The following is a 26,240-nucleotide window of genomic DNA, read 5'->3' as shown; positions in this document are numbered from 1 at the left end:
TCTCAATCTTTTGACTTGGTTTTTAGCAATTCTTATGGTCTTCTCAAATCATTAACTTCAATTTGATCTATTCTAATTTTTAGAGAGTTTGTTAGCAAAGCACTTGGCAAGTTCTTAATAAAGGCTTTTTCACTCATTCAAGGAAGAAAATGGAAAGCTTAGGAGATGATAACTGAACTCATCAGAGCTGATGTGATCACCAATCAAGACAGTATAAAAGCAGGGGTTCTTATCCTGGGGTATGTAAACCTGGTTTTAAAAAATTATTTTGATAACTATTTCGGTATAATTTATTTCCTTTATAATCTTATGCATTTAAAAAGCATTAGTACTGGGCATGGTGGTACACGTCTATGATCCCAGCTCCCAGGGAGGCTAAGACTGATAAATATGTTGAGCTTAGGAATTCTGAACTTCAGAGGACTTACTTGTCTTGACCTGGTGTCCTAAGCTGGCATCAATATACCGAGCCCCTGAGAATGCAAGGCCACCAGGTTGGAAATGAAGCCAGTTAAAGCTCATAGGTTAATCAGTAGCAATGTCATACCCAAAAATAGTTCCTGTACTTTTGGTTTGAGTGAAATAGGGAGACTCAGTCTTTAGGGGAAAAAATTTATATATGCTTTAAAAGCTTTTAAAAGGCTCTGCTAGACAGCTATAATAACGTTTTGTTTTATTTTTTGTTGTTGTTGGGTTTTTTGGTGGGGCAAGGAGGGTTAAGTGACTTGCCCAGGGTCACATGGCTAGTAAGCGTCAAGTATCTGAGGCCGGATTTGAACTCAGGTTCTCCTAACTCCAGGGCTGGTGCTTTTAAATATTTTATTATTTTCCAGCTACATTTAGAGATAGTTTTCAACATTTGTTTTTATAAGATTTCTAGTTGCAAATTTTTCTCCCTCCCTCCCCCTTCCCTAAGACAGCAAGTAATCTGATATAAGTTATATATGTACAATCACATGAAACATATTTCAGCATTAGTCATGTTATGAAAGAAGAATCAGAGCAAAAAGGAAAAACCTCAAAAAAGAAAAACAGCAACAACAAAAAACAATAGAAATAGTATGGTTCAATCTGCATCTAGATTCCACAGTTCTTTTTTTTTTTTTCTTCTGGATTTGGAGAATATTTTCCATCATGAGTCCTTTGGAACTATCTTGGACCATTGTATTGCTGAGAAGAATCAAGTCTATCACAGTCGATCAACATACAATGTTGTTGATACTGTGTACAAATAACATTAAAAAAAAAAGTTAAGAACCCCTAGTATAGTATAGGAGCAGAAGAAGAGGGCCCAGATCACAGCCTTGGAGGACCCCCACAGTTTGTGGGTGTGATGTGGATGAAGATCCAGAAAAGGAAATTGATAAGGAGTGATCAGATGGGTAGGACAATCAGGACAAAAAGATCATTGTTTTGTTTTTTGGTGAGGCAGTTGGGGTTAAGTGACTTGCCCAGGGTCACACAGCTAGAACGTGTCAAGTGTCTGAGGCTGGGTTTGAACTCAGGTCCTCCTGAATCCAGGGCTTTATCCACTGTGCTATCTAGCTGCCCCCCAAAAGATCATTGTTACAACCTAGAGAAGAGAGAGTATCCAGGAGAAGAAAGTGATGATAGAGTCCAAGATCAATCACAGAGGTCAAGAAGGATGAGAACTGAGAAAAGGCCATTAGATTTGGTGATTAAGAGATCGATCATTGTTAACTGGGGAGAGCAGTCTGAATTGAAAACCAGACTGCAGAGAGTTTAGAAGAGAGTGAAAGAAGGCACAAGTCCCCCTCAGTAGACATCTTTGTCAAGGACTTTATCTACAAAGGGAGAGATTGAAGAAAATAGCTAACAGGGGAGTTCCCTGTATCTAAGTCTCCTGAAACAAATAAGTTAACCTGGGAAGGCTTTGCTTAAAGAATGTTAGTACAAGTGAGTTTAGAGGCTTCCTGAAGCAAATGTTGCTGTCAGATGATATTCTTTTTACAGTGTTACTGGATACTCTCTTCCATGAAAACTGGGGCCTCCACATGCATGAACTGGTTTTTGTCTTTTGATTTCGTTAGGTTGGCCTGGTACAGGGGCAAAACAATTACTTCAGGAAAGGTTGCTTACAGCCTTATGATTTACCTATTCCTCTTAAATGTGTCTTAAAAAGTCTGTGTTAGCGTGGGCCTTATCTCCAAAAGTTTCTACCCAATAAATCAAACCAGTTCAGTCATCTGAGCTGTGGCATGTTTTGCAGGAGGTATTGTTGGTGGAACATAGGCCTTGTCATACCTTTGTTCCCAGTCCATGGAATTGTTGTGGTGAAACTGGGCTATATTTATCTGTCTTGAGCAGCCAGGGCTTTGATTTGTCATATGAAAGGAAACTCTGAAGCTGTCCCCACAGCCTCAGTCACTCACACCCCACGGCCCTATTGAGCTTGCTTAGCCAGAGCTTAATTCTGTGCTTCCCTGAAAACATACAATCACCGGACTATCTTTAGATGGGTTGTGGTGTAACTTCACCCTAGAGGAGACGGAACATTGCAGCTGGTTTACATTTTCCCGTACAAAACATACACGGGCTTTGAGATTAGGCACACCGCTTTGTCACGTCTCTGGAGCATTACTCAGCTCTTTTCGTTGGGACAATTTTCCTGAGTTTTTTTCTTTCTGGTGGGGTGATTCAAAGAAAGATTCTGAATAGGTTTATAGATCAGATGGTTGGCATGTACATCAGAAAGGGGTAGTGTGACAGTATTGGAATTTGATATGGTAAATATCCAGGTGTATCTGTGCCGCCTTTGTAAGCTACCTTTAGTTTCTCCCCAAAACCCTGTACTTTGGATTGGACAGCTTATCCTAGAATCAGATTGAAATATAATTTCTTTTCCTTCTATACATCTTCCTATCAAGGCCATTTCCGTTTTCTACTCCCTTTCATTTAATTTCTTCCTCCTTCTCTTTTAACTCAAAACCCTAGACAATTTAGTTCACATAAGCAGGATGTGAAAATTCTCTTCTGTAATAAAAGTCTATGTTCCATTTCAGATTTCAGATTGTTTCACATCAGCAGCTGTCATTCTGACAGGTTATGAAGTCCTGCGTATAACCATCTCCCCCCTTTCTGTCCATAGCTTAATGGGTGAACTCCACTTGCTACTTGGCTGGTCTGGGATCAGACTTTGATATCATGGATGATTGGTTGCAGCTTTATAAAGTTCTCCAAGAACAGAGCAAAACCACAGTATAGGGAAGCATGCCAGGCCATGCATGTTCTTCCACCCACCTGTTCTCTTCACTGTCTACTAGCCCATCTGCCTTTGTCCCTCTGCTCCAGGATTGCTGTAATTTTAAGTGGAGATGGTGGATGTGTAGCTTTTTCCTTCTTGGGGAGATACTTTGAGTGTGAGCCTACCCATAAGCAGTAATGAATCCTTGATTAGACCCACCTATAGACTACTAGTGGTTTACCTAATTCATTCCACTGATCAACATCTCTCTTTTTAACTGGAACCAGATCTTTTATTTTTCAAAACAAGATACTATTTTCTCTTCTCTTCTTATTTTGTCTTGCCTCATCTCTTGATTTTGTTTTAATATTTCTTGTTGTCTCATAGAGTCATTAATAATTAAAAGAGTCTGATCCTCGGGTAAGGTTTTGTACTTCTTGTGCTAAACTATTAATTCTCCAAGTCTTTCCTCCAAATCTCATTTATTTTCCAGTTAACTTTGTGAAATCGTTTAGCTTTTCTTTTTTTCTTTTTAAGCTCTTGCTTCATTTCCTCCAGGAATTCTAGTTAGTCCTGTGACCAGTATTTTAATTTGAGGCTTTTCTCATGGATGATTTGTAGTTGTTCTCTTTCTCTGGATTTGTGTCCCTTTATCCAGTCTTGGTTAGTTTACACATTGCCTTACTTCCTGGTTTGACACTTTTGTTAGGGACAGGCTCTGCAAACTCCTGGAGGGAATGTCTAAGGTGTTGATTTGTATTCTCTCAGTTCCTCTGGGCATTGGATGCTGGGTTCTTTAGAGATCTCAAGGGTGGCTCAGGCCTGGTCTGATCCAGGATGAAGTCTGATTGTTGCTTTACTTCTTGTTCTAAGCTTTTCAAGCTCCTGACCCCAGACCCTAGTTTGGGTCAGGACCACACAACTGCTTGCTCCTGCTGTTACCTACTCCACTAGCCTTTTTTGCTCCCCTTTCAGCTATTTGGAAAGCTCTGTTGCTTTAGAATAACTCAACTGCAGGTTCCCCTTTTGGTCTTTGCTCTTTCTGACTTGTTACTTAACGGCAGGCCTGGGATCTGAATCAGAGTCCCTGCTTCCAAGGTCGTAGCTGCACAGCTGCCTCTTGCTCCTGTTCCTCACCCAGTTCAGGCACACAACCCTTCCATACCGCCCCTACATGCAGTACATACATGCCCCGCCTCAGTCCATACTGACCCAGTGATGGGACTAAAGCAGCAGGGCTGCCTTTTGGTTCCTATTTCTGCTCCCAGCAAAACTTCAAGCCACCCCTGCTGGAACTTTGACCCCCTTTTGCTCTGGTCCACGTCCGTAGGGCTCTTTCAAGACCTGAGCTGGCACCTTCCTGGCTAGACTGTCCCAGTGCCCACAGACCTCTGATTCCTTCTGCTGACCTAGACTGGAAGAATGACTCACTCCTTGGATTTCCCTATCGCTACTCAGTCTAGGGTTCTTTTTCGGGCTTTGTTTGAGTAGTTGTGGAAGATAGCTAGGCTTTACTGCTTTCTCCTGCTTTGCCATACTTGCTGGTCTTCGTCTATGATGAAAGGAATACAGAAAGTGTGTGGCTTATTTTTCTAGTGATCTGGGGTAAGTGGTTATTTTATACTTTCCTAATACGTGTGTGTGTGGGTGTGTGTGGGTGGCAATTGGGGTTAAGTGACTTGCCCAGGGTCACACAGCTAGTAAGTGTTAAGTGTCTGAGGCCGGATTTTAACTCAGGTCCTCCTGAATCCAGGGCCGGTGCTCTATCTACTGCACCACCTAGCTGCCCTATTTTATACTTTCAAGAAAGCAATTTGAGTATTCCAGGGAATTGTTCATCTTGTTTAAGTATGCTTCAGATTATTTTTCTCTTCACTTGGACTCTGGGGGTTTTTGACATAGGATCAGATTGTCTACAGGATAGCAATTTATCCACCAATATTTATTGTATCTACTATGTGCCACCCACTGTGCTAGGCACTGGAAGGACAAGGCAAAAAGGACACAATCCTGATCTTCAAGGGACATTCTGTCTGGGCATACATGTACACGTGTGATTTCAGAGAGACCGGTAGTTTAGCATCTGGGAGAATTAGGAAAGGGCCCAAGAAGCCCTGTCTTCACAATCAAATTCTCTTGTTATAAGAAAGGCCATATGTGGCACTCATTCTGTGACTGGAGGATATCAATCCTTAAAATATTATTTCCTGACACTTTGCTATCAGCCTTATTTTGTCTAAATTAGGGGAATTGTTCCAGTGACTTTCTTGAAAAGGAGCTTGACTGACACCAAATAAGGCAGGTTTTGTCGAGTATCAAGGGTCTTTGGGCCTATAACACCAGGAAGACACAAATTTTTGTTCCTTCTTTTTAAGATTTAGCAGAAGAATTCAGATTATCAAGATGGATGCTTCTGATGGCACCTTTCTTTTGATGGATGTTTCCAAGGACATTTCTAAAAGGGGTACCTTTACCTGCCTTTGGCCAAGTAGTATGCACTGTGAGGGCTTTTCTTTTTTCTATTCTTTTTTTCCCCCCATTTATAAATCCAGGAAACATTTATTATGTACAGTGATCCTCTGTCCCACGTTGTTCACAAGGGACAGTCATTCTCTTAGGCCAAACCTTTCTCACCAGTTTCTAACATTTCAGCCTGATCAGCCTTAGAGGTATCTGATAGGTCCTTATAAATTTGGGAAAACACAGGAGTGCAGTGTTTTCTTTTTTCTTCAATTCTGAACTTAACACCAAATAAAATGAATTTTTTTCCATATTCAGTAGGACAAAAAAGAGGAATGTATATAAAACTGTAAATCTCTATTACATGCAGCTCTTTTTTTTTTAAAGTGTATTCAATATATAACTTTAAAGGTCTCCTGCTTATCTGTGATTCTTTCTGGTTTAGTTCTTTCTGTTTTCCTCTGTGCATTAAAAGCACAAACCCACAATACTGTAGTTGCCTTCTTTTCATCTCTTTTCTTTTCCTTCTCTCTCTCTCCCCAGGCCTTTTCATCCTGCCATCTTAACCCCAAATGGATGGGGCCAGGCCAGAGGAGGAAGAAAGAAAAACAGATCCTTTGTAACTAAACATATATAGTCAGGCAAAACAAATTCCCATGTTGTCTATTTCTGAAAACATGCCTCATTCTGCATCTTGAGTCCATCACCTCTCTTTCAGCAGGACAGCAGGTTTCCTCATTGCTCACTTGGAATCATGTTTGGTCATTTAGAGTTCTTAAGTCTTTCAGAGTTGTTTTTCTTTATAATATTATTATTCTATAAATTCTTCTGGTTTTGCTCACTTGACTCTGCATCAGTTTATGCAAGTCTTCTCAGGTTTCTCTGAAAGTGTCCATTTTGTCATTTCCTATGGCATAATAATTTTCATTACATATAATTTGTTCAGGATTCCCCATTTGATAGGCATCCCCCTGCCCTTTAATTTCCAATTCTTTGCTATAACAACTGAAAAATTGCTATAAATATTTTTCTATATAAGATTCCTTTCTCTCTTTACTCAAATTCTTTGGAGAATAGGTCTAGTAGTGCTATTTCACTGGGACAAAGCATATGCACAGTTTAGTCTTTTTTTTTTTTTAATAGTTCTGAATGGGGTGTGTGTGTGTGTGTGTGTGTGTGTGTGAGAGAGAGAGAGAGAGAGAGAGAGATTTAAAGTGTTTTGTGTTTTTTTTTTAAATTAGCTTTTATTTTATTTACCTTCCCTCTTCCCAATGGGGGAAAAGACCCTTATAACAAATATGTATAGCCAAACAAAATAAATTCCTGAATTGGCTGTGTCCAAAAATGTCTTATTCTGCATGCCTAAATCATCAATCCTTTGGAATAATTAATTGTTGGACACAGTATTGTTTAGGGTTATATTTTACAAAGTTATCTTTACACAGTGTTCTTATACTATCAATTCTCTAGGTTCTTCTCATTTTACTCTGCATCAGTTCATAAATTCTTTTCCAAAACTGGCCTTTTCCTAATTTCTTATGGCATAATAATGCTCATTATTTATAATTTGTTCAAACATTCCCCAACTGATATGTTCCTCCTCAATTTCTAGTTCTTTGATATTTCAAAAAGACCTGCTATAATAGTTTTATGTATAGAGGCCTTTTCTTTTTCTTTTCTTTTTTTAATGTCTTTGGAGTTGTGTGATATATTCTCTATTCCTTGCTGCCCCAATAGTTTTCATTGAAAATATTGAATGCGCCGGCCCTGGAATCAGGAGTACCTGAGCTCAAATCCAGCCTCAGACGATTGACACTTACTAGCTGTGTGACCCTGGGCAAGTCACTTAACCTCAATTGCCACACAACACACACAGACACACACAAAGAAAATATTGAATGCCATTGAGATTTCAGTAGGAACAAAGAGCCCTAGAGAAGAAAATAATACTTATCTTCAGAGATTCAGGTGTGGTCTTATTCCTATGACAAACTTTCTATCCCATCCTGTCTGGTAAAATTAGTCATGAAAATATCATTCTAGATCAAGGGGCATTTTAACACGCAAACTTTTTTCCCCCTTTTTAAATTGTATTTTGAATCAGCATTCAATATACCCATCTGCCAAAAATTATTTTGTGCTATAATGCTGCAAACAATTACCCCTACTGTGGGGAACAGCACTGGGACAGGAAGGAAAGGTAGATTTTTTTGGTAGGTATTCACAAGATCAGTAGCATTCATATCTTGTCCCTGCCAATCTTTGTAGTATAATAAAGCTAGATCAGTGACTGACTTCCCCTTCCCCATCATCCTTGATGAATTTGTAAAGGGCTATACTATTGATATCTGAATATTTTATTTACCCAGTAAAATTAGCTGGCGATATTTTGTACTATTTTTAAAAAGTGATTTAAATAGTTTTACTTTCTTTTTGAACAAAATTCATTGTTTTTTCAATTTTTCGCACATTTGATTTCTTCAATATGTTTTGTTTTGTTGTTGTTGTTTTGTTTTTTTTTTGCCATGTGGAATCCAAACCTTCCATAATTTAAATGATCTTTGAGAGGAATTAAGCTAAAACACTCGCCCTGCAGTCAGTTTAGTGGTGAGCCTCTCTGAACTTAGCCAAACAGGTCCTTAGACAAGTCCATGCTGAACCTTTCCAACTTGATGGAGCACCTGCTAGAGCTTATGCATTGCCTTTGAAAATTCAGGGTTACTGCCACACAAGCAAGCCACCAGAGAAGGATTTTAGTGGAGAACCTTAAATCTGTGAACTTGCCAGATATAGGTAGCTATCCAGATTCTGGGCACAGAACTAGGGCTATATAGTACTTATATTAAATCACAACCTGTAATTTGGAAAAGTACTAATGTATTCCTCCATCTTGGTTTTTGCCAGGTAAGTGATTGTATAATAGCAATGAGCATTTTGTTGGTCAAAACTAAGTGTTCCCACTTATATTTCTTTCTTTCTTTTAAACAATTACTTATTTAGTCATTAATCCATTCATTTATCTATTTTTTTGTGGGGCAGTGAGGGTGTTAACTTGCCCAGGGTCACACAGCTAGTACAAGTCAAGTGTCTGAGGCCAAATTTGAACTCAGGTCCTCCTGAATCCAGGGCTGGTGCTTTATCCACTGTGCCATCTAGCTGCCTCCACTTATATTTCTTTCTAAAGGGTTCATCGACAACTTCACTTTTTGAAACTTTGGGTGCCCAGTATTTTTAGCCCAAAGAACCCTTAGAGGTCATCTACTCTAACCCTCATTTTTACAAATAAGGAAATAGGCCTAGAGTAGTTAGGTGACTTTTTTTACAGAAAAGTAGGAGACCAGGACAAATATGAAAGAACTAGGTTTGGACATTATCCAGTTAAATTTTTTTGTTGTTTTTTTTTGCTTTTTTTCAAACAGCTGCTGATTTCTGGGGGAAAAACTGGTTTCTTCTCTTCTACCTTATGTTGTTAGGGCATAGTAGACAGTCAATAGGGTAAAGCAGAAAAACAATGGACTAGGATTTAGGTGTGGTGCTCTCACAAACTTGTGTGGTGTCCTCAACTTTTATGTGTATTGTCTGCCGAATTGGTATACCTTTATTAACTATTTCATAGTGTCCCTTGTGAGAAGTAAATTAACATAAATGAAAGTACTTTTAAAAGGATAAAATTCTATTTGGATACTGAATGAGAAGATAGGTAAAGATAAGCACGAGTTCATCCAAAGATAGTTTCTGAACTGGATGAATGCTTAGGGAATTAGAAGGGGATGGAAAGTCTGTGGCTCACCACAGTTTAGTCTTTTGAGTTAGAATATTATGTGTAGTTTCAACTGCATGTATCATTGTCCGGGAAGGAACTAAAGGAAAATAGAAAATAGAAAACTGTTTCCCCAAGGATAGTAGCTTAAGTAAGCATAAGAGAAAAGTCTTTCTGGATGACAAAAATGAGCAGGAATTTTCTCTAGAATCTTCTTGGGATGTAACTTTTTTTTTTTTCGTGAGACAGTTGGGGTTAAGTGATTTGCCCAGGGTCACACAGCTAGTAAGTGTCAAGAGTCTGAGATTGGATTTGAACTCAGGTCCTCCTGAATCCAGGGCCGGTGCTCTATCCACTGCGCCACCTAGCTGCCCCAGGATATAACTTTTAAAGACAAATTCTTTTTATGGACTCCTTTTCCATGACAAACTTTAATCAGCATGTTGAAAAGGAAGTGAGAGAGAGTGAAATGGTTTATTAGTAACCTGGTTGGGAAATAATAAAGGTTGGTGTTTCTGGGATTTTCTGTCCTAGAACAACAGAAATTCTTGAGTATAGGAATAAGAGAATTAGTAGAATTCAAGCATTATGTGCTAACTTCCTGAATTTGGCTCTTCACTGCCTTATCCAGTTCATATGTCCAATTATATGTCCTAAGCCATTTTTGCAAATGACTTGCCTATATTGAATGAAATGCTCCTTTCAGGAAAGAAAACCAGAACCTAGGGACTAAGACAGTTTCAGGAAGTGTATATCCCATCAAATATATAACTCGTGAGATCTATGTAAGTAGTCAGCTTCTCAGTCTCTGGTTAAAAGCCTAGTCTTGTCTGTTAGGCTTCCCACCTGTCTTACAGATTTTGTTAACTAAAGAGTTATAAGGTTCTTTGATATTTTCAAAACTTCATTGAATTCAGGCTTTGAAACAAACTCCTAAAAATGTACCTCATGAATGGGCTGTTTCTGGACTTAAATAAACTATACCTTTGGCTATCAAAATTTTAATCTGTCATGTTGCAAAAAGACTGGTATAATATATTCCATAGTGTTGAATGATGTCAGGAAAATGCCAAGCATAATGTGTCTTGCACATCAAAGATATTTAATTAAATGTATATGACTGAATGTGTAGATAAATAGATTTAGGAAACCTAACAAAGGAATTTGGGAACTGTTGTTGTTTTACTTCTGGTGTGAAATATGCCACCAGACATGGTCAGTTTTGCTTAATTTTTTCCCCTCCCTTTTAAAATCATTGTTACAATAGATCAGGGCTTCTTAAACTTCTTCTGCTCTCTACCCCTTTTTGCCAGAGAAATTTTTACACAAGTCCGGGTATATAGGTATATTGTTTGTTTTTTGTGGGGTTTTTTTTGCCCTTTGGGGGTGGGGCAGGGCATTAAGGGTTAAGTGACTTGCCCAGGGTCACACAGCTAGTAAGTGTCAAGTGTCTGAGGCCGGATTTGAGCTCAGGTCCTCCTGAATCCAGGGCCTGTGCTTTATCCACTGTGCCACCTAGCCGCCCCTTGGGTATATAGGTATATAAAATAAATATACACAACCTTTTATTATTTCCAAATTTTTCACGACCCTGTATGGGGTTACGACTCACAGTTTAAGAAGCTTTGCAATAGAGGATAGGTAGGGGAGGAGGGAGAGGGCATATTTGGGAAACCAAAAATAGACTCCCAGTAACACTGCCCATGGCAAGCTGTTCCTTTCGTCTCTGTAAGCTCCTAAAATCAACCCCTACTCACTGTGCCCTTGTCTTAACTCTTCTGTGTTAGAGAAAATTGAGCCCATATGTTGTCCTTGTCTTACACCTCAGAGTCTCTCTAAACCTTCCTGACTTTCTCCTGAGGGGTAGAAGTAGCTCTTCTTGCCAAGAGTAGCTCTCAAAACCATGTCCTCCAGTCTTCTTTAGGGGCTTTCCCAGGGGTGTCACAGCTAAGAAGTGTCAGAGCTGGGACTATGGGAACCCAAGTCTTGTGACTCTTGAACCCTTTCCAGAAAGGGTTCAAGGTTGCCACCACCCTGAATAAAAAGAAGGTGGCTTCGTTCAGGTTTATCACTGAAATAAGTAAGGAAAATATCAGAGTGTCTTGGAGGTTGGTGTGTGGCTACAATGAAGATCAGAAGAGGATTGTATGATCTGAAAGCATAAAGTGTTTGAGGTTTTGTTGTTGTTTTTTCAAATAGGTGACAGGAATACAATTTTGGAAGGGATAATAGGCAACAAGGAGTATGAACCAGTGAAATCAGGGTTTTGAAAGAAGGAATCATTTATATTTTATTTTATATTGAATCATCTCCTATCTTCTGCTGCATACATAGAAATGTTCTTTTTTTTCTTTTCTCATTTTGTATTTAACTTTAAAATGAAGAAAAAAGAAGAAGAAAAGGAGCAGTCGACATGGATGGGAGAAGGGCTGTCAGGGATGTGCTGTTCTCGAGTCACAGTTAGATGTTAGTGTAACTTAGTGTAAGTGCCCCTGTTTTGTTGCTTCGTTTGTACAGGGAAATTCTGTGATGCTGTCATCCCCATCTATGTGTGGCATCAGTAGTTTATGGACACAAATTTACTTTTCATCCCTGGACATCAGCCTCTTAAATCTAATTAGATTGTAAACTCTCTAAGGGCTGTGATTATATGTTATATCTTCCTCATGAGAGCTTATAGACTTACACTTAGTAGCAGCAGTAATAGTAGGCATTTAACTTGAGGCGTCCTTCTTTGGTGTTGTTGCTGGAGTAGCTGAAAAACCTCCGTGTGATGTGTCCTGAGTCCTTGACTCTGATTAGCTTGTGGACACAAAGTAATTCTTTTACTTGACAAATGGGTACAGCAGACAAGTGCTAGATCGCATGTAGCTGTGCTCAACGCCTCTGACACCTAACATTTTTAAAGCTTTTATTGAAACTAGTTTCTTTCTTTGTCTAAAGAGGGAAGGGATAGCAAAGATAGTTCCAGTTCTCATAGATTCAGAGGCGGATTATTTGGGTCTCTTGGATTCTCTGGCTACTTGGCCATCTCTCTCTCACTCTTTTAAAGCCACGTTAGAAGATTTGTCTGAACAGGTGGTGAAGCTCAAAGCTCTTAGTTTGTCTGCTTGTCAGCAGTTTTGAGGAAAAGATGTAAGGAGAGAGTAAGTTAAATGCTGTGATTTAAATAGTAATTTCAGTTGTCTATGCTGTACCCGTCCCCTCCACCTTCCCTTTCCTGCCTTTTTAGTAATTTAAGGGGTGAGTTGGGGTGTGCCAGGGTTGGATGAGGGAACAATTAGTCTGTGGGGCTCCATGGGACAGAACTAGGCCTAATGGTTAAAGGTTGAAGGGAGAGTTGTGGGGGAAGGTGTTTAGATTCAGTAGATGAAAGAAGTTTCTAACAATTAGAGTGGAATCAGCTGCTTTACTATCTAGTGAGTTCACAGTCACTAAAGATATTAAAGCAGAGGCTGGCCAGCTTCTTGGAGGGAGGATGATAGTCAGGATTTCAGGCAGGCATTTGAACTTAATTAGCACTCAGAGAACCGTTCTACAAACATTTCTGCAAGCCTACTATATTTAAGGTTCATGGTTCTTCCATTACGCAATGTGAAGGCAAAAATGATGGTCCTTGGGGCGGCTAGGTGGCGCAGTGGATAGAGCACCGGCCCTGGAGTCAGGAGGACCTGAGTTCAAATCCGGCCTCAAACACTTAACACTTACTAGCTGTGTGACCCTGGGCAAGTCACATAACCCCAATTGCCTCACACACACAAAAAAATGATGGTCCTTTATACATATGTTACTAGGACGGGGAGTACATGCCCATAGGTAAGAAAATGCCAGGTAATTGGAGGAGAAAGACAGCACAAGGAAGGTTTCCTAAAGGACTTAGCACCTGACCTTAGCCTTGAGGGAAAATGGAGATTCTGCAAGGTAGAGTGAGAGAGCTAGTTCAGTGGGGGGTGGGGGAGAGATGTTTTTTTTTCAAATGCCCACAGGAGGGAGATGGTATGTTTAATATGTTGAGTTTGGGGAACAGCTATAGCTTATTTTGGTGGAAATATAGAGTTTACAAAGGTGTCTGGAAAAGTAGGACGGAGCCAGATTGAAGGGCCTTGAAAGGCCAAGCTGAGAAGTCTGTGTTTTATCTGCGAGGTGGTAGGAAGCCATTGTCATGGAGCAGCAGAGCGATGTGGTCAGACTTGTGCCTTAGCAAGCTTATTTTGGATGCTGTAAGGAAAAAAGGAATGAATAATGCATTTTTTAAACTAATACTATCCAATACTAATTAATATTAAATTATAATGCTAGTTAATACTAATACTAATGAATACTAATATAGCAATTAGTATTAATAATAGTCATAGCTAGTATTTATTTAGAGCTTCAAGATTTGCAAAAGCACTTTACAGTTATTAGCTCATTATATCCTCACAACAATTCTGGGAGGTAGGTACTATTATCTTATTTTACTGGTGGGCAAACATATTAAATGACTTGCCCAGTGTCACACAGCTAGTAAGGGTCTGAGGTCAGATTTGAACTCGATATACTCATTCTAGGTCCAGCATTCTATCTACTGTGCTGCTTTTTTGGGAAAAATGTGCTGGAATAGATTACCATTTCCTTCTCCAGTGGATTAAGGCATGCAAAGGTTAAATGACTTGCCCAGGGTCACACAGCTAGTAAGTGTCTGAGGCCAGATTTGAACTAAGGTTATCCTAACTCCAGGCCCAGCTCTCTATCCATCGAGCCATCTATCTGACCACTATGTTAGCCACCTTCTATGAACTGTTTACTATGTGCAAAGCATTGTGCTAAGTTATAGTGATACAAATAGAAAAATAAGACAGTCCCTGCTCTGGAGGAGCACCTGTTCTAATGGGAAAGACAACACATAGAAGGTTTCAGCTGTAAGTCTTTTTTTTTTTTCTTTTTTGGACAGGGCAATGAGGGTTAAGTGACTTGCCCAGGGTCACACAGCTAGTGTTAAGTGTCTGAGGCTGGATTTGAATTCAGGTCCTCCTGAATCCTGGACTGGTACTTTATCCACTGTGCCACCTAGCTGCCCCCTCAGCTGTAAGTCAAGTAGAAAGGTCCCAGAGTCCTTGGGGTGCAGCAGCAAAGCAGCTGGTGATACTTCTTCTTAGACAAAAAGGAAGAGGAATTTAAAAGGTAACAGAATGGAAACAGAGAAACCATTATTAGACTATTAGAATAGTGGAAATAAAAGGTAATGAGTGCGTGTATTAATTGCCATATGAGTTGGGGAGAAAGGAATGATACAAGAGCTGTTGTATAACTATAATTGACAAGACGTGGCATTAGATTTCTTTGGCTCCTCCATCACGCTGCTGATTCATTGAGTTTGCAGTCCCCTTAAATCCCCAGAACCTTTCTGTCGGAGTAACTGCTGTCACTATGCTTTCCCATCTTATATTTGTGGAGATGATTTTTTGTACCCAAGTGCAAGACTTTACATTTATTGCTGTTGAATTTTATTTTGCTAGATTCAGCCCAGTGCTCTAGCCAGTCAAGAGTCAGTGTGTTAGCCATCCTTAGTTTTGTGTCAACTACAAACATAATGAGTATATCACCAAAAATGCCTTTATCCAAGTCACTAATAAAAATCTTAAACAGCATGGGGCTGAGTACAGATTCCTAGGATTCCACTGGAGTCCTTTTGCCATATTGAATCTGAAGGATTAACAACTACTCTTGAGTCCCTCCATCCAATCTGTTGTGAATCCATCTAATGGTGTTATTTTCTAATCTTTATCTCAATAATAATTGTTTGAGACAGTTGATCGAAAGCTTTGCTAAAAATCAAGGTAAATGATATACACAAGATATACACAACTTACTAATTGTATACCCTGTATATTTACTGTCCAAGAAAGAAATAAGATTAATCTGTCATGACTTGGCCTTGGTGGGATAATATTGGCTTTTTGTAATAAGTCACTTTCCTTTTCTCCAACCATCTCTTTAATGATCCTTTCAAGATTTTCCCTAGAAATCAAAGTCAAGATGACTGGCTTATGGCTTTTGCTTATCTTGTGTTAGTTTCATTGTACCATCACAGGAAATAGACATCTTTTCCTCAGTTCTTCTTAGAAGCATTTCCTTTCTCATGGACTCAAATGACTGCAAGCTGGAATATCCTAACGCCCTGGGATGCTTTTAAGAAAAGTCTCTATTGAGGTGAACACAGTCATTGTGATGGAACTACAGTTGGAAAACACAACTACAATCCAGAGACATTCCAGCTTGAATGTGTGTTCCCTTAAATTAAAAAAAAACAAACCAAAAACCCTCCCCATTTCTTCATAATTTTAATAGTAGAAATTATGGCTTACAGGAACTTGACTTAGAACAGAAGGTGGCTTCTCCTCATTTCATGGTTCATGAATTGACACAATCTCATTTCATTGTACTAGGTAGGAGGCTGGTTTTCTAAGAACTAGCTAATCAATCTCCCCTTGCTTCTCTTGCCCTCTCCACATAATCTCTGCATTCCCTCATCATGAGAGAGTGAATAGTGAGATATACCATAGCCCTCTGGCATTCTTTGGTCCTTCTGTTATAAATGGAGAAGAGCTGTCTCTTTGAAAAGCTCTGGGCTTATGATAGCTTGGTGATTCTTGTGCAAGGTTAAAAAGGAGGTTAAAATTAGACCTTTCATTGACCTTCCATTTTCTTCGGGGGGGGGGGGGGGAGACGGGGTTGGGCTGGGATGCTGTAGTATAGCTTTATATAGCAAAGTCCCTGCCCTCTTTGTGTGAGGGACAGATAATGTATGAACAACTCAGAGATTCAAAACAAAAGCATTTTCTGGGTGAGCATTTAACTCTAGCCCTCTTTTCCCCTATTAGAATCTGGGCCAGGCTTTAAAGTCCCTTGGAGTAGTGGATATTAAGAAAAAAGAACAGTGGTTCTTTTTGTTTGTTTGTTTTGTTTTTGTTTTTGTTTGCAGGGCAACTCAGTTAAGTGACTTGCCCAGGGTCACACAGCTAGTAAGTGTCAAGTGTCTGAGGCCGGATTTGAACTCAGGTACTCCTGAATCTAGGGCCAGCGCTTTAACCACTGTGCCATCTAGCTGCCCCCAGAACAGTGGTTCTTAAAGTGTAGTTTGGAAACCCCTGGGGAACCCCAAGACCAGTTCAAGGGGTCCACAAAGTCAAAACTATTTTTCTAATAATACTAAGATATTTTCATTTTTAATATAAGTATAGATAGGTATAACCTACATAAGCAAAGCTCTTTGAGGATCTGCAGAAATCTTTTGTTTATGTAGGTTATAGCTTACCATATTAGAAATAAAAATATCTCAGCAATATTAGAAAAATAGTTTTGACTTTGTGGAACGCATGAGACCAAAAAGTCTGAGAACCACTGATCTGAACACAGGAGTGAGGTTGTCTTTTGTACAGAAACAGCTCAGAATTTCCATTATAAGTGTCTTAGGCTTAAAGGATGATACTGGACATAGGAGCAAATTGTCTTTGACCAGGCTGCTGTGAAGCATTGCCTCTGGAGCACAATGCATATGATTGAAGGACATGCTAGAAAGTGGAGAGACCCTGAATTCTTTTCATACTACTCTGCTGTCCACTGCCTCTGTGATGCAGATAAGATGCTGTGATTTCCCTTCTAGTGTTATGGGTTCTGCACTTGGAAAAGGAGATAATTAAGATGCTGGGCATTTTTATGGTCTGTTGCCTTTCACTGAGCTATTATACAATCATCATCAAGATAGTTAATACCCTCAGAGCTGCAACCTGCTCTTTAAGTCTTCAGAGGTCACAGAAGAGGAAGTAAGAGATGGGGCATTTGACTGGCAGGGATTTAATTTGGGGGCATCTTATCAATTTTTATTGAACTTTGGTAGCCAGGTAACCATGAACAATTGGGCATCGTTTGTCTGGATTCTTCACTTAGCTGTCTTTATTCTAACACCACTGTTTAGTGTGACCTTGGTGAAGAAAAATCACTCATGCAGAGCTTATTTTCTCCAATAAGGGCCCTCCTGGGTGTCTGAATCACATGGAAATTTTAATATTTGGGAAGGGAAGAACAAACAGGCCTCCCAGTATTTTCTTGATTTGTGGCCTCCACTCTTGTTCTTGTTTTTTGTTTGTTTGTTTTTGGTGAGGCAGTTGGGTTTAAGTGACTTTCCCAGGGTCACACAGCTAGTAAGTGTTAAGTGTCTGAGGCCAGATTTGAACTCAGGTCCTCCTGACTCTAGGACCAGTGCTCTATCCACTGTGCCACCTATCTGCCCCATGGCCTCCACTCTTGATGGATAGTTTCTGACAAACAAGCTTTGGTCTTGTTATAGCCTCTCTATTTCTGAGATATTATATTAGGTGATTTTAAAAACTTTTGTGATTTCTGGATCTGAGGTGACTGATAGCTAAGGTGCTCCAAGGAAGAATGCAGACAGATAAGTGATGCAAGTACGTTTTTTTTTTCTGCCAGTGGAAACTTTTATGAAACTAGACTGATCTTTCCTCCATGCTGATAGGGCTGGTTCAAACTGCAGTGATAGAGTCCTACCTCCTTCCCCTTTCCCTATGTTGTGTAGAACCTCTGCTCATTGCTATTTGAAGCAGCTGTTTCTAGCACTGAGAGAGTGTTCATACCTGTTCTTTGCCTTTGCATCCAAGTAAGCCTCTCTCAAGCAATATTCTTATAAACATCTTCCCAGGTCTTGTTTTCCTGGTATGTGTTTTGTTTGGTTTGGTTTGGGTTTTTTTGTGAGGGCAATTGGGATTAGTGACTTTCCCACGGTCACATCAGCTAGTAAGTGTCAAGTGTCTGAGAGTGGAATTTGAACTCAGGTCCTCCTGAATTCCAGGGCCAGTGCTCTATCCACTGTGCCACCTAGCTGCCCTGGTATGTTTGTTTTAACAGGATTCGACTTGAACAGCATTAATGAAGAATGCCTTTTTGGGATTTTGCTTAATCTCCTTAGTCTTCATCATACTCTAGGATCAGGGATTCTTACCTTGGCAGCCATGGACTCCAAATAGATTTCAAGGGCTCCATGAATCTGGATGGGGAATAAATTATAGCTTTATTTTCACTATTTGCTAGTTGAGAATTTAGCATTTATTTTAACTATGGATATAGGAATTCACCTTCTTCTAAGATGTAATCCATAGGCTCCACCAGACTGACAAAGAAAGTTTAAAACCTATACATTGTATAATATGTGTGTGTGCTATATATTCTAGTTGTGATTCATGGGGATGGATATTATCATTAAGATCAGTTAATGTTAAATGATTACTGGGTGGACCCCTCTGAACTGAGGTTGTTTTTTGTTTGTTTTTGGTGAGGCAAGTTGGGGTTAAGTGACTTGCCTAAGGTCACACAGCTAGTAAGTGTTAAGTGTCTGAGTCTGGATTTGAACTCAGGTCCTCCTGACGATCAGGGCCGGTGCTCTATCTACTGCGCCACCTAGCTGCCCCTGACTGAGTATTTTTGTCCCTAAATGTTTCACAGTCTAAATGACTTAATTGTCTAGATTTGGGACCACCTCAGGAGAGTTTCTGGGAATGGTCAGGGTATTTAAAAAGAGAGATGGTTACAGCTAGAAAGTGCTCAAGCAAAAAATAAAAATCACATATTGAGAAATCTATGTTCAGACCATGTCAATCTGTATTTCTAGACTTATCACCTTTCTACCTAGAGGTAAAAGGCACACATCAACATCATATTTTTTGGAGTTTTGATTGGTGATTGCATTTATCAGAGTTGTTAAATCTTCCAGTGTTGTTTTTTGGGGTTCACACACACACACACAATACCTTCAATGTAGTCATTGAATTGATTGTTTTCCTGGTTGTCCTCACTCCATCTTCCATCAGTTCATACCAAGTTTTAGCAGGCTTTTCTAAATTTTTCACCTTTCTTATTGTATGGTTAATATTCCAACCATAATTTGGTCAGCCATTCCACAAAACTGATGAACACCCAACTTGTTTCCAGTTACTTTGCTACATACAAAGTGTTACCTACAAACAATTTTGTATGTATGGACCCTTTTCCTCTCTTGATCTCTTTGGTGTAAAAAGTAGCTTCCTGCTATTGCAGGGTCAAAGGATATGCAGTTTAATGATTTGTGGGGTGTAGTTCCAGATTGCCTTTCTAAAACAGTTGGGCCAAATTCTCAGCTCATCAACAATGCATTAGTGTGCTTGTACACAGCCTTTTTTTGGTTGTGTTTGCTAATGTGTCCTACATATTTGTATTACCTAATTTCAGCTGGGTCCTCACTACTGTACAGACAATCATTTTCCTTCTCTTTTTCTTTTTCTTTTTTTTGTTTTTCAGTGTATATAACTTTTTTTTTAATGTATGAGGTATTTTATTTTTTCCATTACATGTAAAGATAGTTCTCAACTTTTGTTTATACATGCTTTACAATTTCAGATTTTTCTCCTCCCACCCCTCCCTCCCCCCTCCCTAGACAGCAGGTAATCTGATATAGGTTATATCTATATATCTCTATACATATACATATAGATATATATATATATACACACACACACATATATATACACATAATAACATTAATCCTATTTCTGCATTAATCTTGTTACAAGAGAAAGAATCAGAGCAGTGATGCAAAACCTCAAAATAGAAAGAAGAAAAAAAACAACCAACAGCACCCAAAACAAAAGAAATAATATGGTTCAATCAGCATCTATACTCCACGGTTCTTTCTTTCTTTTTTTTTCTTGGATTTGGAGATCTTCCCTTCTCTTTTTCATCAGACATCCTACACTACTTCTTTCCTTCCTTTTGGAGGATCACTCTTTCTTTGTACTGTGAAAATAAAGACCATTTCTCCCATTTTTTTCCCTGATTTTCCAGTCTTTCCCATCCTCAACTCTCTTGACATAGAGGTAGTTAGCCAAGACCAAGAGCTATTTCTGTACTTGATCTCCTGCAGGAGAGTGCCCTTTGAACCATGCTCTCTTATCTTCATTTTCACTTCATCCATTCTCTCCTTCCTCATTAACCTATAGACATTGCCAGTTCTCTTCCATCCTTAAACAAAACAAAACCTTTGCTTGAACCTACCATCTCTTTAGACTATCATGTTATATCTTGCCTCCCTTTCACAGCCACATTCTTAGATAATAGGTGTCTACACTTGTGCAGAGGCTTCCTTACCTTCCCATCTCACTTCTCAACTCCTTTGTGTATCTCATAACCACCACTTTTGGTGGGATGGGGGGAGGGAGGGGCAATGAGGGTTAAGTGACTTGCCCAGGGTCACACAGCTAGTGTCAAGTGTCTGAGGCTGGATTTGAACTCAGGTCCTCCTGAATCCAAGGCTGCTGCTTTATCCAATATGCCACCTAACTGCCCCCACCACCACTTTTACTAAAACTGTTCATGATTTTTCATAATTTTTCATTTCTCATTGATCGACAGCCTCTCAATCCTCATTCGTATTGACCTCTCTGCATCTTTTGACACGTGGTTCGTTTTCTGAATATTCTCCCCTCCTTTAGCTTTTGTGATATTTGCCCTTTCCTGGTTCTCTTCTTACCTGCCTAATCTTCTCAGAATACATTGAAGCTGATTTGCTGGTGGGTCATTCAGATCTTCTATATCTCTTGAGGGCACCAGTACCCTTCATTTGTAACCAACATAGCCATCTTCAACTCCTTATTCTCTTTCTCCTCTTTCCTTTGTCCTTCCCATATCTACTTAGTCACCAAGTCTTTCAATTTTCTCTCCACAACATCTCACATCTATCCCTTTCTTGATTTTCCACATGCCCAAAACATAAAGACCCTTACCTGGATCATTATTATAGTTTTCTAATTGGTTTCTTCACTTCTATAATCTATATCTCACAGAGCTGCCAAATAATCTCTAAACATAAATCTGACCATATTATTCACCTTTATCATTTATCATAGCATTCCATTTCCAATGTATTCTACAAATACAAACTCCATATTTGGCGGGGATTGGAAGGGAAGTCTTTCGTAGCCTGGTGCCAGCTTCCTTTCAGACTTATTTCCACACCACTTCCATCCATTAGGAAGAGATGTACTTCTTCTAATCTCTCCTCTTGGCTTCCTTCAAGAGTCAGTTCAGGTTACATTACTATAGGAAACCTTTTCTGTTCCCCCTCGCTGTTGGAAGTATCTCCTTCCTCAAATTATATTAGATTTGCTTATTTGTTACATGTTTTCCCCAGCAGAACATAAGCCCCTTTAAGGGCCACAGAATGTAATTTTTGTCTTTGTATCCCTAGTACTTTGCAGTATTAGCTACTTAGTAAGTGTTTCTGACTTTGACCCTTTTTCATCATGAGGAAATTTAATCAACTATCAATTAACTTGTATTTTGAACTGACTGGAGAAATACTTGGAAGCTATGGGGAAACATCGTAACTTTTAGAAAGTTACAGGAAATTAGAAGGATCTCCAAGAGTGAAATATGAAGTAGGGCAAGACATGCTACAAAGCATGAGAAAAGGTGATCAAACAACATTTAACTTCAGCGGTATCATGATTTACTCTTTGTTCATTTTTTCCCCATATCTAATCCTCTCAAGTCCTTAGTGTCTACATTTGTAAATAATAGAAACCAAAGCATGGAGCTGTGAGGATTTAAGGCACAGTGGATGTTCCAGTATTCCACCACAAAAACATAAAGAAATCAGAATTCTCTGAAGACATCCTCTTAGTTCCTTCCCAGTTATGTTTCTGAGCATCCTTTCCAACTCTGAGATCTATTTAGACCAGTTATATCCCTGACTGATTGAGGTGTGGGGAAGAACATTTCATAAGCTCCTTAGAGAGTCTCAGTCTTGCATAGATCCTGAGAATTGCACATCTGTTAGTATTTAAATAACCTTGAATATTAATGGTACAGTGGCTGGGGAGGAAATACCTCTTAAATTTGTTGATTCTGGTTCGGTATAGTCAAATTCTGTTTGCATTACATGTATGTATGTATGTTGTATATATGTGTGTTGTTTTGGAGTGTGTGTGTGTTTTACTATTTCAACATAATTCCTTTCCTGCACACCCCAGGAACTAGAGAGTGAGTGTCCCAGCTATGAATCAGTGACATTATTATTGTAAATAGAAACATAAACTCTGTTCCTGCATGTACCTTGTACTCCCTATGTGTCTCTCCAGCAGTTCTCTGCACCAGCCAAGGAATGTTCAAGGCTTCTGAGTCAGCAGTCAGCTGCCACGAGACAAAACATGCAGGATGTTGTCTCCTGGCAGAAATACCAGGTGCATGGATGGATCTCCTGGAGAGTTGGCATAAGTGAATATTCTTTCCTTCTCTGGCTTCTTCAGTTCTCTTCTCCAACCTTCTACTCATGCCCGCCCCCCACCCTCCATTCTACACCAGGACTCTTGCATTTCTAGGATTTCTAGTTCTTCACTTGCAGAGTTCGAAGTCTCTGAGGCCCTGTATAAAGAATGAATAATTTTTATAGGGTGCTTTAAGAATCACCTAGGCAGAGGATTCAGAGAAAGAGCATTAAAGAGTAGCATTGGGGTTTTTTATTTTCAGGAGTAAATGGAGTACCTGTTATCCATCATAAAATGCAATGGGATGACGCAGCTTTTTTCTCCCTTGTGTGGCAACACGTGATTTGAGGTCAACTCGTGTGCAAAACAGAGACACATATTCAAGAGGGAAAGACGCAGCATAAAAAAGTTGGCCAACCACAGAATCATAGACTAACCAAGTTGGAGGGTATCTCAGGCCAGTTTATCCCTGAACCAGAACCCCTTCTACAACATTCCAGTAAATGATCATCCAGCCTTTGCCCGAAGACTTTGAGTGGGGACTTTGAAGGAGGTGAGGGCAGGGCAGCCAATAGATCCGCATTGTAGTCAGTTCCACTTTGGGATCACCTTAATTGGAAGTTTTTCCATACATAAGATTTCAATCTGGTCTTTGCAACTTCTACCCGTTATTGCTTGGACTAAACAGAACACATATAATCCTTTCGCTTCAAGTTCTTCAGAAGTTGGAAAGTAGTAGTGTCACCTCTAAATCAGCGGATAAACATCCCTGTTCCTTTCTCCCATCTGGAGGCCATCATTTCAAGGCAGTGTAGTAGAAGGGATAGAATGTTGGACATGGCATTAGAAACACCGAAATTCAAATCTAGCCTCTAGACCATGGGCAAATCACCTTTCTGAGCCTCACCTTCCTTGAATGTAAGACAAGAAGAATAATAACACCTGTAATACATAGCTGACAAGATTGTTATGAGATGCTAGATAACTGGTGTCAAGAACTTTGCAAACCTTAAAGTGCTGTTTGAATATTAGCTGTCATCACCATCATCATTATCCTTGATGACCTCCTTTGAATGCCTTCTTGTTTCTCAGTGCTTTTCCTAAAATGTGATACTTGAATCAAACACAGTATTACACATGTGGTCTGATCAGGGCAGAATATGGTGGACATTTTACTTCTCATAATGTAGCCTGACTACCTTTGTGGGTGGGAAGAGGAGGGCTGACATATTCATAGTATTGATTGGGCTTAACAGTGCACTAAAATGCCCAGATATTTTTCAGACAAAGTACTGCCTCACCACTACTGTAGTAAGTGTCTAGAACTAAATATGCTTTGGCTTGCCAGTTAGACAGACACTCCAGCGCTGCTTAAGTCTTCCTTCAGCAGTCATTTGGCTTGCAAAGTAGGAAATGTGAGGCAGCCCAGGAGAATTCATCTTGTGTAGTTTTACACTTGGTGGCTGTCACATTGTTCTAGGAACCAACCTACCTCTTTATCTCTTGTTACTAGTGACCTACAGGTCTTAATCTCTTTCACTGTGTGCTTAGTTTTTGTCATTTGCAAGTGGATATTTGACTGCTGTCCAGGAGTTGTGGATGAAATTTATTGGGGATTATTGGATCAAAGGAAGCCTCAATAATGCCTGAGCAAGATAGATTGACAGGAATATAAGTATTCTATTTGTTTATGTCTAATGGTAGCATTTGGCGGGGGCGGGGGGAGGAGAAAAAAAATAGAAAGATATGTGATAATTTTATTATATATTTAAAAGGAACAGCAAGTTACACATGATAGATTTGTAGTTTCATGTACAATCATCTTTTACTTCCTATTCTATGTTATGGAAATGCTTGTTTATTTCTTAAGTTCAGAATAAAATAATTTTTGTGTTGTTTTTTTGCAGGGCAAAATAATTTTTTTAAAAAAGAAAAAGTATAACACAATGCCTGTATAGTCAAATGAAATATTATCCTGGCTTATAGCCTACAAAGAAAACACTGTAAAGAGTGCATGAGGTACCATGTTTAAAATCAGAAGACCTACATTATAGCTCCTTGGCTTATCCACTAACATTGAGAATTTAGGGAAGTAATTTTTTCTTTCCCTTATTGATAGAATGAGAGGGTTGGACTAAGTGTACTCTATGGACAATTTCAGTTCCAAGATGTTAATAAGCAAATAAAAGGATCATCAGTAATATTTTTTAAAATTTGGTTTAAAAGCCAATCAACAAACATTTTGGAAGTGATTATAGACATCAAGCTGAGTTGACTGTCTCAGATCCTATTGTCTAAGAGTTAATTGAACAACTTAAGTGGGGAAGAAAAAAGATTAATTTGAAAAATGATAGAAATACTATGTGGCTGGACTGATCATGACAGAAACATCAACAGGTAGAGATTGATGTTAATCACCTTAAAGGTTTCATCAAGAGGTAACTTACTGTTAGAAACTGATAACTTTTCATATTGTAAAATGACTACAAGTCCAAATTTTAATCAGTTTCCTAATATAGGATGAATCTCAATGGGTTGTAAATGTGGCGATGTTCAGAATCTCACTTGAAAATCTTCTTGCTCATTTGTAATAACATCATAAGCTATAGAGACCCTGGAAGAAATGTGAATGGTAATATTTGAATTTGATTTGTGAACAAGAAAACAAAGCAGAAGAATGGTAAATTCTCTTCACCCACTTCTACCCTAATTTCTCCTTTTCCTATACTCACCTCCCAATACTTTTTCAAAAATGTATCTTAAAGGATTTTTAATATATCCATTTCATCAGGAACTGAATGGTATCACGAATCTTCTTGGCATCAAAAGGGAAAGAATTGCTGTTTAGGAACAAAGGAAGACCATTTTCTTTGATAAAAGACAAAACCAGATAAGACCAGGTGTCCTCCAAACGTTTGTCCTGTACTAGAGTTAGTCAAAAAAAACAGGCTGAGTATGTGTGGTTGCAGCCTTTGTATGGTTGCCAGAAACAAATCAAGCTTTGGAAATCCCCACAGATACTTCACGAGGGTAAAGCAAGTCTGACTCACTAGAGACCTTGTTTCTTCTCCTTTTTCTGCCCTTCTTTCACCTCCCTTACCCCTTTGTCTTTGAGTTCTTGAACACGTACTCTTTAGGCTTTTTGTCTCTCTCATACCCCCTTATTTAACTGATTGCTATTAGTAAGATAGCTTTGGCTTATTTTAAAAAAACAAAACGGGTTCTTTTTAGAATTTGTAAACTTTTGCCGCTTTGAACAACTGTGGAATGGGGAAGCAATGAAAGTCCAAGGAATACCCTTTTTTGTTATCTTGTTCACATTGGATTTGGAAACAATAGACTATCTTAGTTTTTCATGGTAAGTAACTAGAGGCATGAGGGATTGTTCAGTAGTACCACCACATGATGGATTTGAGACTAGAGAGCAGATAGGTATGTCAGATAAAAACTTTAAGCCACTAGCAACATAGTAGATACATATAAATAGCAGTGTCCCTCTTTATATTGAGACATAAAGAGAAAA

General features: G+C 39.1%; 1 protein-coding gene across 13 annotated transcripts in view; it reads left to right on the top strand.

Annotated features, from left to right (window-relative positions):
* Positions 1-26,240, top strand: part of MICAL3 (microtubule associated monooxygenase, calponin and LIM domain containing 3) — a 283,173-nt gene that overhangs the window by 85,518 nt on the left and 171,415 nt on the right. For 11 of the 13 annotated variants that reach the window (XM_043966737.1, XM_043966729.1, XM_043966734.1 and 8 more), the window contains exon 2: positions 143-239. The exons of the other annotated variants lie outside the window; for them this stretch is intronic. The gene's annotated coding sequence lies outside the window, so the exon portion shown is untranslated. The remainder of the gene's footprint in view (positions 1-142; positions 240-26,240) is intronic. 13 annotated transcript variants of the gene reach the window in all.

This window comes from Dromiciops gliroides, chromosome 5, assembly GCF_019393635.1.
Source record: "Dromiciops gliroides isolate mDroGli1 chromosome 5, mDroGli1.pri, whole genome shotgun sequence".
In the NCBI taxonomy this organism is placed as follows: domain Eukaryota; kingdom Metazoa; phylum Chordata; class Mammalia; order Microbiotheria; family Microbiotheriidae; genus Dromiciops; species Dromiciops gliroides.
This window is presented reverse-complemented; position numbering and strand designations above follow the sequence as displayed.